A 12,822-nucleotide genomic window follows, 5' to 3' on the forward strand; every position below is an offset into this window, starting at 1 on the left:
TCCAAACCGGCACAGGGAAACATCCAGATGGATCATCAGGCCAGAGCTGAGTTTGAGTTTAGGCTTACAATTTTGGAGATGAATTTTTTAAAAATCAGTTACCTTTGATTCTTTTAAATCAGTACACGTCACAAATATGTTTGCATTTAAAAAATCAGGTCAGAAGATAACTGAGATCATTCATGAATCTATTATTTATGTGTATTAATTATAAATACAGTTTAGTCCTGATATAATCGCATGACTACTAATAAAACTCTTGTAATTATCGCGTCTTGGATCTCTGTCTGTGAGCAGACAGTTCAGATTTTCAAAATAAAACTCTCACGACATGTAAAAGGTCAGAGGTCTTTAATGATGCGACTGCGAGGGTCAGAGTGAGGGAGCAGCGACGTGCTGTGTGTAAGTCCTACGACTGTCCGTTCCAGCTGGTTCCTCGCCGTGACCCATGGTCGATGTTCCTCCTGCTTTAAAAGCCTTTGGAATGAAAGACTGTTTGACAGCCTGTTCTCATTTATGTGACCTCTCGTTTTAGCTCCACCCCCTCAGAGCCTTTAGCTTTCCTCATGGTTAAATAAGCCTCACACTGACTCACTGCTCCGCCGTGTGGCACAATGCAGAATTACACAAACGCCTGTAAAACTTCAGGTGAGCTCTCTTCAGTGAAACAGGTAAACCGAGTCTTCAGATCCTTTTGATGCTTTAATTCACTGTCAGACATTTTTGAACAAGTTTAATCAGAAATTTACAAAGAAAAAAACTTCTTTAATGCTTCCTGTAACCTGCAGAGTGATTCTTGTCTTACATGATAATAAATGTACTGCATCTGTCCAGCGTGCTCACAGGCACACTGGTGCAGTGAGGAGAACAGGAAGCTTTTTAAAATAGATTTGACTGTAGTTTTGCACCTCTGTGTGATTTTCAGCAGGGCCGACAGGTGTGCTGCTGCAGGTACAGACAGTTGGGTTTATTAACTCGAAAACGTTTCAGGATCTCTGTGCAGGAAGGAGAAACGTGCCACAGCTCACACGGGAACCTGCTGTTTCCCACAATCAGCTCGGCTAAAAGTTCGATTTTCATTTTAGAAGCTGGAATAAAAGCAGGTTTGAATAATGACGTCATTAATTGTGATTTAAGTCTCGGTGCAGTTTCTCAAACTCAGAGCAGGAGCAAAAGCACGGTTTAAACTGATCTGGGCTCAGTGTCACTGCCACCGAGTGTGTGTGTGTGTGTGTGTGTGTGTGTGTGTGTGTGTGTGTGTGTGTGTGTGTGTGTGTGTGAGTGTGAGTGTGTGAACAGGAAGAGAGTTGGAGCCTACCTCAGCGTCCTTGCAGCTCTGAAAGAGAGAAATTATAATGCAAAGTCTGAAACCAACAGGAAGAGAATGGGTGGGGGGAAGGGGGGGCAAATGGGGGAGGGTATGGAGGGGTGGGGAGGTGGTGGTGGGGGGGGGAGAAGAAAGAAGGTTGAAAGGAGGAGAGGAGGCAGAGAGAGGGAGCAGAGAGGAGACGGACACGCTGCAAATGAGGAGCTCCAAACTCTCCACAGAAACCTGATCAGCTGAAGGTCACCATGGCAACCGCACTGTCACTCAGTGCTTGTCCCGCCTCCCATCTGCACACACACACACACACACACACACACACACACACACACAGCTGCAGATAGTCCGATGCTGTCTCTGATGACATCACACAGACAGGTAACTCCCACCTGATTCTGTCCAACCAGCACACGAAGCAGGTGACGGAGCATTTCTATTGGTCAGTGTGATCACCTGCACACGACAGCCTGAAACTCTCTGACTGATTTCTGCTGTCTGACGAACACAAAAACAACAAAAGGACCTGATGTGCAGAGACCTGAGGACAGGGCTGCAATTCAGAGTCCGGCCTGATGGTGCCTCACTGCTCTAGACTGTATATAAAAGATGGACACAACCCCTGTGACGTCACAGAGCCAGGAGTGGGCTGGAGCCAAGCTTCTGTCTCACTTTCATAGCAAACAGCCTCAGAGATGAAGGTGGGCCTGATAAAGATGAAGATGATGAAGTAAGAAAGTCAACTTTTATTCATACAGCACTTTTTAAGACGAGGACTACAAAGTGCGTCACAGCAAAACAATAAATGTAAAAGATGAGTTTTCAGTCGTTTCTTAAAGAGACTGACGAGTCCACAGATCTCAGACTCGGAGCTCCAGAGTCATCGAGGTAAAAGCCCGGTCTCAGCGCTCAGCCTCGTATACGGTCAGCAGGACCTCAGGGACCTGCTGGGGTCGCATGGCTGCAAAAGGTCAGTGATGTAAGCTGCTGTTTGTCCATGCAGAGCTCTAACAGTCAGAACCAGCCGCATCAGCGACGCCGTCCGTGAGATTAAGATCTGTTCTCACAGCAGCGTCGTGAACAACCTGCAGACGCTCCGGCGAGTTTCTGCTTGCACCAGTGAACACCGACTTACAATAATCCAAACGTGATGAAATAAATGCATGAACAACGATTTCCAGTTCGCAGCACGACACAATGGTACAATCTGCCTTAAATGATAAAAACAAGAGTGAACCACAGATCTGACATCCACAGTGGGAGTCACGAGTTACCCAAGGTTCCTGAGTAATGGGCTTTCACTACGCTGGGCACAGACCTGTGCTTTATCTGCATTAGGCTGGAGAAGGTCATCCAAGGTTTAATGGAGTCTAAGAAGCTGTTTCAGCATCTGCAGCTTAGAAAAATCTTTTAAAAGACTTAAAAATACTAGTCTTAGCTTAAAAGAGATATAGAAGGGCAGATCATCTGCACAGTGGTGATAGCACATGCCCTTAAAGGTACTCAGAATGTACTGAAGTGGGAGCAGTTGGAATAGAAACAATAAGGGCCCAATACACAACCTTGATGATGATGATGATGATGAAAGTGATGAAAGTGTTTTTCAAGAAAAGTAAAGTCATCAAGAAGTCACACAGATGTGTCTGATGGAGGCTGTAACGGGGGTGGGGCTGGGTGGAGCTACAGGATGCACCGGTCTCTCTGACAACCACACTGACACCGCCACGGTCACGGGGAGAAGACGCCGTTTCATCGCCGGACATGACTCATTTTAATGAAAATAAACTTGTGGTTTGATTGGACGAAGCTGCTGAGTGACTTACTTAAAACTGATCTTCCAGCTGGTCTAAACATTAAGGAAACGAGGCTCAATGCTTCTGCTAGCCTAGGATACACTGGAGAAAACGCAGCTCGGACTCAAGGTCAGGCTGTTGCTTTCCTGCCTCTTTTGAAAATGTAAAAGTAAAAAGCAGTCAGAAGTAAAGTACAGATACCTGAAAAGTCTACTTAAGTACAATAATAAGTACAATAACAAAGTATTTGTACCTCATTACTGCCCACCTCCGGAAACCACCGAGCAAAGGTCTGAGGATTAGGACTCAGGTGGAGCTGCAGCATTACAAACTGTACCACGTGCAGAACAACACAAACCTTATTTACCTTCAGATCACCGTCCCAGTTACCATGGTTACTGTGGCACGCGGGTAAACGTCCGCGTGGCTTCTTAGTTTCATTCAGGCATTAATCGGACACACTGAGCGTTTTATTAGCTCCAGACTGAGCAGAGAGACGTCGCTCGCCGTGTGCGCGCTGCTGAGAAACAGAAGCTGAGTTCACTTCATTTCTGCTGTTTCATGGAAACAGTTACCGAGGACCAATAAGTGGGCTCGCCTCTGAACGCTCAGCGTGACACTGATGAAGAGTTTTAAGTTTTAGTAATATCATCATTTTAGTAGTATTGCAGTAAATGTTCGTCCTCCTTTAAAACACCAGCCTTTGGAATGAAAGATATGTTTTACAGGCTGTTATCGTTTCGATGACCTCCATAAAACAAGAACACACACTGTGGTGAAGCTAGACCAGCCTTTTGTAGTTCGTCTTCTGCACATTGTAGTTTCAACACGGCGGACTTCCTGTTAAGAGACACCAGTGTAAGGTCGTTCCAGTTCTCAGTGCACGCCTCTTCTCTTTTCCTAAGTCCTCAGCAGTTCTCCTTCTCACCTTTCCTTGACCTCAGTGACGTTTTCATCGAGGTCAAGGAAGAGTGGTCAGGAATAGGAGACATGAGGGACTTTTGGAATGGGTCTTGGGTCTGCAGTGCAGCTGTACTCTGGTATCTGTGTTCTCTTGTTTGTTTTGCTTACTTATGGGCACTACACTGTGTCCTGACACACTGCCCTCTGCTGGAGAAAGCTAGTTACATTAGCGATTCAGTTCAGCAGAATATGAACGAAACACCACCTGTGACCTTTGTGAGATATCGTCTGAAGTGAATGTAATACCACATGTAACCAGCAGGTGACCAAAGTTGTCACTACATGTTTACGCAAAGCTAAACCAGTGACTCTAAGAACATGATTTTTAACATCTACTTTTTTAATGATCTGTTTTTATTTCTATGATCCCTTTAAGTGAGTCTGTACATTCTCCAGTAAAAATGTGCAGCCCATTTTAATGCTTCCTTCACTAAAGCGTGTGTTGTGGGCTCCATCTATCACCTGGTACCTCTGGACTGAGCTGGACCTGTTCAGTCCTGATTGGCTGTATTTATTTGTGTAATCTGATTCCTCATCACAGACTCAGCAGCGGCTGCTTTAACGCAAACACGCTGATGTCATCATGCTGTCAGATCATAATCAGTGACAGGCTCGCTGTCATTGGTTGGTTATTTGACCCTGTGAAGCAGTTGTTCAGCGGGTCTCTTGTGGATCATATAGAAACAACATTCATGTCACTGCAGTCAGCTTCTGACAAAGTGACTTTTAGATTTACTCTTTATTTATTGAAGTACAAACTCTTGTCATGTTAATATGTCGTTTTCAACAGAGATGTGGCCGAGATAAGACAAACAGGAAGGTTAGATTCAAAGGTGAGGAGATATTAGCTGTGTCCCAAAACGTCGGCTGCATCCTCCTGAGGCCGCATTTGAAGGCCGATTACGTCACAGCCAGGCGACGAAGGCTGTCCCAATTCGTCGACTCCTTCAAATGCGGCCGACAAATGCGTCCTTCATTTCCCTGAATTTGAAGGATGGGTCGGGTGTGTCCTTCGTGGCCCATAATATCCCAGAATTCATAGCGCAGCCCAGCCAAATTTCAGCTGTCAACAATGGCGGCCGCTACTAAGTTTTAAAATTAGTCTTATTAATCTTTCTGGGTCACAAAATAAACTTTTAACATATTTTCAGGCGAGAATGTAGCTGTGTAAACTTCAAATATCTGCTTGGTTTATCAAGACATTGCATATTTGCAAAAGTGTGCCGACGAGACGTCTGTTACCCACCCGCTTGATAGGTAGCCGGGGGGTCCAATGGTCACTCGAGCCGGTGAGAACAGCGGACTCCCAGCTTCATCGTTTTCAGACCCCCGCTGTCTTTCACTACTCAGGTTAAACATGATGTATAAGTCACTCGGATAACTTAAAATGTTATTGTTTGGCTTTTTTCGGTGTTTTATTTGTTCCGGAGTAAATCAGTTTGGCTGAGATCAAAGTTATTAGATTATTAGATTAAATAAAACTTTATTAATCCATCGGGTGGCTTCCTCTGGGATTTTCACACAGCTGAATAAACGTCAAACAGAAAACTGATTAAACAGAAGAGTGAGACGGTCGAGAGTTTACTCCAGTGTCCTGTTATATTTTAGATAGCGAGGAGCAGACGGCCGAGTTTATTCTACTCCACAGATACAGCGGTGACGCAAATCTGAGGTTAGACCGTCCCATTTCACAGCCTCGCACTTGTTCTCGGGTCCTTCTCGGTCTTCGAAGGACCCGGCCCACGTAGACCGCGAAGGCCGGGTCCTCCGAAGGATGCAGCCGACGTTTTGGGACACAGCTATTGTGTCTCATATTGTGTTTGTTCATAAAGCTGCTGCTAATCAAACTGAGGCAGACTGACTGTGTCATTTAAAGGCTGCATGAGAATCCTCTGCAGGATGAACAGGTGAGTTTGCTGCACTGTGATGGGTTTACAGTAGACTGTGTGACTGCTGCACAGGGGCTGTGGGTTCATGCTCACAGTTAGCTTGCATCAAGTGTAGCACAGATTCATTCACTGACTTCCACCGTCACACCAGCTGTAAACCGTCTACTGGTCCAACTGGTTTACACCGCAGCCCACAGACAGCCCACTGTGATCTTGGGTGGTTGGACTGGTGAAACTTCAGAGTAAAGAAGTCCCATATTTAAGTGTTTTTCTACATGATGAGGAAAAAGCTGTTGTCAGCGCGACTCTTTAAACTGTGAGAAATAACGTTAGAGAAGAAGTCGTGCTAGCTCACTGCAGAGGTTTTTAACTGCAGTCATAACAAACTGATTTCTATAGCAGAAAACAAAAAACACGAATGTTCGTGTTTCTCACAAAGTCCCAGAAGTTTGATTACAGACACAGCTGAGCAGTCATTGAGGTTTACATGTGTTGTAGAGCAGAAATGAGGCTGTGATGTCAGAGGCCGACACGCTGAACACAGCAGCAGACTGGTTCATGATGATGGCAGAGCTTTGATGGTAAACTGGTCTGTGAGCACACTGAGAGAGCTGTGCAGGAAGTCAGAGGGGATGAATGAGGATGTTTGAAGCGTACTTTGGATCTTCTTTGGCTGCTGGTTCAGTCAGTTTAGCTCAGAGTGATGAAAGCTGGACTGTGAGCCGTCCCTGATGGTCCTGGCTGCACGTGGAGAATCACCTGCTCTGTGGTCGTTGCTGTTTAAGCTGTTTGCTGCTCGTTAAAATGGTTTGATGAGCTTTAGGCTGACAGTCTGACGTCTCCTACATCACGTTAAACTACATGTTCTCCCTCTTGCCCCAGTATGGGGGGCACTGGGGTTCAAACAATCAAAATGCATTGTGGGAGATGTAGTTTACTGTCGGCGTGCGTGTTCAGGCAGCATATGGTAAACTCTCGAGTTTGACACGTGTGGTGTAGAGGATGGAAATCAAGCAGCTGTGAAACATCTGCTTCCATCCAGGTGGAGGTGTGTAAATGCAGAGCAGCAGGTCAGCTGATCACAGCCTTTCTTTTTCCCACTGAGCCTCTGCACACATGCAAGTCCACCGTCACCCTGACTGCACAAGTAAAAACAATCAGACTAAAATGTTATCCTTTCACTAGCTGGGCCCACGTCTTCATTTTAGGTTTGACAGCGTTTTAGTAGGTAAAGGTGAATGTTTGGACATGAACTGAGCTGCGGTTTGGGGAAGGCCTCGATGGGGACTGGCGACGGCTCCTGGGCCTGGCAGATCCCCGTGTACTGAATAGAAGAGAAGAAGTTAAAGGAGGGAGGGAGGGGCACGTAAACAAGAATGAACAGCTTGCAGAACTGGGGGAACCTCTGTAGATGACAACCGCAAGGAGAGTGTTTGGAGGCGTGGTCCTACTCCTGAAATTCCGATACGTAATCTCCAATACATGAATATAGCACACGGATCACACGGATCACACGGTCCACACGGATCACACGGATCACACGGTCCACGCGGTTCAGGCAGCTGTACAAACGTCCTGCACGCAGCTGAGAGCCTGTACTGTCTCACCTTTAAACAGGTACGTAGAGTAGGGCTGGGTTTTGATTATCAATTTTCCGATTAAAATCGATTCTAGCTTGGATAATGTGATATCGATTCATTCAAATCCTGAATTGATTGTTAAATATAATAAATGTATTTTGCCGAAACGCCAGAATCTCAGGTTAAAGCTCACAAAACTATTTCAACAGCCACCAATCAGCTAAAACAGTAAATGAGAGCAGGTACATGGATTCTGCACAGAGACGTAAACACAAAGCGTGGAGCCAACGGAGCAGCATCAGTGAGATGTGGCTTTCTCACCCGACGGCACGGACACGGACACGCCGTCGGGGCTGAAAGCCGACAGCTCGCTGATGCTGATGCGTCGGGGCTGCGCTTTGTGTTTACGTCTTTTTTTTGGCTCCAACCAAATCTGACTGAACCAGCAACAAAACAAGATCCAAACTACGCTTCACACATTCTGCCTTTTGCTGTTTCGCCTCCAGCACGATAAAATCACACTTCCTGCACAGCGCTCTCTCTCTCAGTGTACTTCAGGAGCAGCTTCCCATCTAAAAATCTGTTTTCTGCATTATTCGCTTGATTGTTACGCACCAGTCTGCTGTCGGCCACTGTTTGTTTTTTTTAATTGAACTGACTTTCAACAAGAAAGTCTCATTTCTGCTGTTTAATAACGAAGAAATGTAACATTTTTAAAATGATCCCGAATTACAAACTCTGTGTCTGTAATCAAACTCTGTAACTCTGCTTCCCTTCAGCAGCACCAGCTCATGTTCACATGTTGATTCACGGTTTTCTTCAGTTTTTGTTCTACTGCAGAATATTTTAAGGTTCTCTGCTATAAAAAGCCAGAACAGGAACATCTGCTTCATGTTTTATCCTCAGTTACTTTGACACAAAGCTGTGATGCTCACACCTCTGATCAAGTCTCACAGCTTGGTTCATAATATGTTAATATTTCTGACAGTTTTTCCTGATTCAAATTGAATTGAATTAAATCGAATCGGGACCTTGTGAATCTGAATTGAATCTATTCTAGAAATCAGTGATGATACCCATCTCCAACGTGGAGGATCTGTACTTCAAAGATGAAACATCCAAACGCACCACAGGTGAAGCACAGGTGAAGCTAAAGCTGTTTGAAACATGAATTTGAAAATGTGGTTTTAAATTAAGTTATTATGATAATGTGTCTGACCTCTGACCTCTGTGTGTGTTTGTGTTCGTACCTGTTCAGGTGTCGAGTCACCGTCGTCCAGCAGAAACAGAAACACACCGTCTGCAGCTGCTTTTATAACCACAGCTGTGTGTGTGTGTGTGTGTGTGTGTGTGTGTGTGTGTGTGTGTGTGTGTGTGTGTGTGTGTGTATGTTTAATTAACCTGTTAGGACAACAGCAATTATGTTCATTCCCACAGTTTCACCCCACCGTGTGTGTGTGTGTTTACAGGTAAATGATGACTGTACCTAACTTGTTCAGGTGTGACGGTGCCTATGGGAACGTATAGGTGTGTGTGTGTGTGTGTGTGTGTGTGTGTGTGTGTGTGTGTGTGTGTGTGTGTGTGTGTGTGTATGTTCATATAATGAGCTTCACGTTCTCACGACATCAGCTGCATGAAAAACTTTACCCGTCTCCTTATGACCTTCCCTATGTCTCCTTATGACCTTCACTATGTCTCCTTACTACCTTCCCTATGTCCTTCCCTGACTCTGTATGTCCTTTCCTGTCTCCTTCTGTCCTTCCCTGACTCCTTATGTTCTTCCCTATGTCTCCTTATGACCTTCCCTATGTATCCTTATGACTGTCCCTATATGACCTTCCCTATGTCTCCTTATGAGCTTCTCTGTCCCCTTATGACATTCCCTATGCTCTTCTCTTTCTCCTTATGTCCTTCTCTGACTCCTTATGTCCTTCCCTATCTCCTTTTGTCCTTCCCTACATCTCCTTATGACCTTCCCTATGTCTCCTTATGACTGTCCCTATGTCCTTCCCTGTCTCCTTCTGTCCTTCCCTATGTCTCCTTATGACCTTCCCTATGTATCCTTATGACTGTCCCTATATGACCTTCCCTATGTCTCCTTATGAGCTTCTCTGTCCCCTTATGATGTTCCCTATGCTCTTCTCTTTCTCCTTATGTCCTTCCCATGTCTCCTTATGTCCTTCCCTATGTCTCCTTATGACCTTCCCTGTCTCCTTCTGTCCTTCCCTATGTCTCCTTATGTCCTTCCCTACATCTCCTTATGACCTTCCCTATATGTCTCCTCATGACTGTCTCTATGTCCTTCCCTGTCTCCCAGTGTCCTTCCCCATGTCTCCTTATGTCATTCCCTATCTCTCCTTATGACCTTCCCTGTCTCCTTATGGTCTTCCCTATGTCTCCTTATGACCTTCCCTATGTCTCCTTATGACTGTCCCTATGTCGTTCTCTGACTCCTTATGTCCTTCCCTGTCTCCTTATGTTCTTCCCTGATTCCTTATGTCCTTTCCGGACTCCCTGTGTCCTTCCCTACGTCTCCTTATGACGTTCCCTATGTCTCCTTATGACTGTCCCTTATGTCCTTCCCTATGTCTCCTTATGACCTTCTCTGTCCCCTTTATGACGTTCCCTATGCTCTTCTCTTTCTCCTTATGTCCTTCTCTGACTCCTTATGTCCTTCCCTATGTCTCCTTCTGTCCTTCCCTGTCTCCTTATGTCCTTCCCCATGTCTCCTTATGTCCTTCCTTATGTTTCCTTATGACTTTCCCTGTCTCCTTATGTCCTTCCCTGTCTCCTTATATACACTTTTGTAGTCCTGTGTTCTGTTCCAGGATCAGGTCTCAGTGCTGATGCTCGTGCTTCAGTAACACACAGTCCTGTCTGTGGTGTGATGTGCGTGTTCTAAGCTGTGACCTGCGACCTGTTCGGGAACACAAAGGTAGTTTTCTTGCATAAAATAGTGCTAATCGTATCAGCACTATGTTCCACTCGGCCAGAGGAGGAAAAATCTGTTTTTGGTTCCGCTAACCACCTGTCGCCTGGCTCACACCTGTCGCCTGGCTCACACCTCTCGCCTGGCTCACAACTGTCCCCTGTCACACACCTGTCGCCTGGCTCACACCTGTCCCCTGGCACACACCTGTCGCCTGGCTCACACCTGTCGCCTGGCTCACACCTCTCGCCTGGCTCACACCTGTCCCCTGTCACACACCTGTCGCCTGGCTCACACCTGTCCCCTGGCACACACCTGTCCCCTGGCACACACCTGTCCCCTGGCTCACACCTGTCGCCTGGCTCACACCTGTCCCCTGGCTCACACCTGTCCCCTGTCACACACCTGTCCCCTGGCTCACACCTGTCCCCTGGCTCACACCTGTCCCCTGTCACACACCTGTCCCCTGGCTCACACCTGTCCCCTGGCTCACACCTGTCCCCTGTCACACACCTGTCCCCTGTCACACACCTGTCCCCTGGCTCACACCTGTCCCCTGTCACACACCTGTCGCCTGGCTCACACCTGTCCCCTGGCACACACCTGTCCCCTGGCACACACCTGTCCCCTGGCTCACACCTGTCGCCTGGCTCACACCTGTCCCCTGGCTCACACCTGTCCCCTGTCACACACCTGTCCCCTGGCTCACACCTGTCCCCTGTCACACACCTGTCCCCTGGCTCACACCTGTCCCCTGGCTCACACCTGTCCCCTGTCACACACCTGTCCCCTGGCTCACACCTGTCCCCTGGCTCACACCTGTCCCCTGTCACACACCTGTCCCCTGTCACACACCTGTCCCCTGGCTCACACCTGTCCCCTGTCACACACCTGTCCCCTGGCTCACACCTGTCCCCTGTCACACACCTGTCCCCTGGCTCACACAGACTCAGCTCTCGTTCATAAAGTGCTTTACAAAGCCCAACATCACGGCTAACAGCTGGTTTTTAGCCAAACAGCCACTTCCTGCAGCAGACAGTGACGTGGACACTTTATCCTGGTTTATAACATGAACTCATCGCTGCAGCACTACAGTGATCCCCTCACATTCATGTTTAGTTTCACTGTCCTTATTTTTCTCTGAGGTGTCGATCCTGTCACTAGTTAGCTAACATAAACTAATGTGAGTCTGTTAGCCTCAACCAACCAATCACATGACGTCATGCTCCACTTCCTGTGGTGCTTTCTGACCTCCTGTCCAGCAGTTTGGTGACGTGAGGAGCTTTTATTAGACCTGTTTTCTATTTGGTTCTAAGGAGAACATCAGAGCATGCAGACCTCCAGCAGCTCCTCCTGAGGAGCTCCTTCTAACATGGAAGCAGATGTGATGCCTGGTGGATCCACCGAGGATGTGCATGTGAAACATCTTTATACATAATGTTCCTTCAGACAGGAACTCAAACATATGCTGTGTCCGAATTCAGGGGAAGGATGCTCCGAAGGATTCTACCTTCCTACGTCACGTAGGTAGATAGAATCCTGCGACGGACAGGTAGGCAGGAAGTGAGCGGCCGGCATGTTTCGTACCCCTTTTTTTAAAATAGAAACTTTATTGAAAAAACAATGAGTATACAACATATAAACGGCAACCTGCCTTAGTTCAACTCCGCCCTTACTTCCATGTTTTTCCGGTCGCTAGCGCCACAGCACGAAAACTTTAAAATGGACCCAGAAATGTCGCTCCATTTTTTTGTACATTTTTAATTCTTGAGGAGCTGGAAAAACCTTATCGTTGTCGCCGGCATGTTTTGTACCGTAGGCTCATCAGAGACAATCACATCCACATAAAATAATTTCCTGTAATCTACATGCGTTTAGGAATTACTTAGCTAATTAGATGGATAATTTCAGTGACTGAATTATTGCCAGTTAATTATTGCCTATGTTAATCCCTAAGCCCAAAAGTTTTCACAGCAGAACACCAGAGGAACACCGTCTGGACATCACAGGTTCTGTACAGCAGCGGTCCGTGAGTCGTTTGGTACCGGGCCGCGAGAGTTAAGGCTCCCCTGTGAAATTTATGGTTTTCAGGGTTTTTATCGTTAACTCGGTTTCCCTGAGTCTTTCCCTTGTTGTAGCTGTGTGTCTTATTTTGAAAGAAATATTTACACGTTACCATAGCGACCAGAGAGCATTAAACGGCAGAGAGGAGGATGTTACTGTCAATATTGGCGCATTTTCAGGAGGACGCTGCTAATAAAGTTGCAGAGTTACATTCATGTTTATTATTATATTTACAAAATACCACAGTTTTTGTCTTGGTCGGATCATTTTATGTGGTTGTATG

The sequence above is a fragment of the Pelmatolapia mariae genome, linkage group LG18, assembly GCF_036321145.2.
Source record: "Pelmatolapia mariae isolate MD_Pm_ZW linkage group LG18, Pm_UMD_F_2, whole genome shotgun sequence".
Lineage (NCBI taxonomy): Eukaryota > Metazoa > Chordata > Actinopteri > Cichliformes > Cichlidae > Pelmatolapia > Pelmatolapia mariae.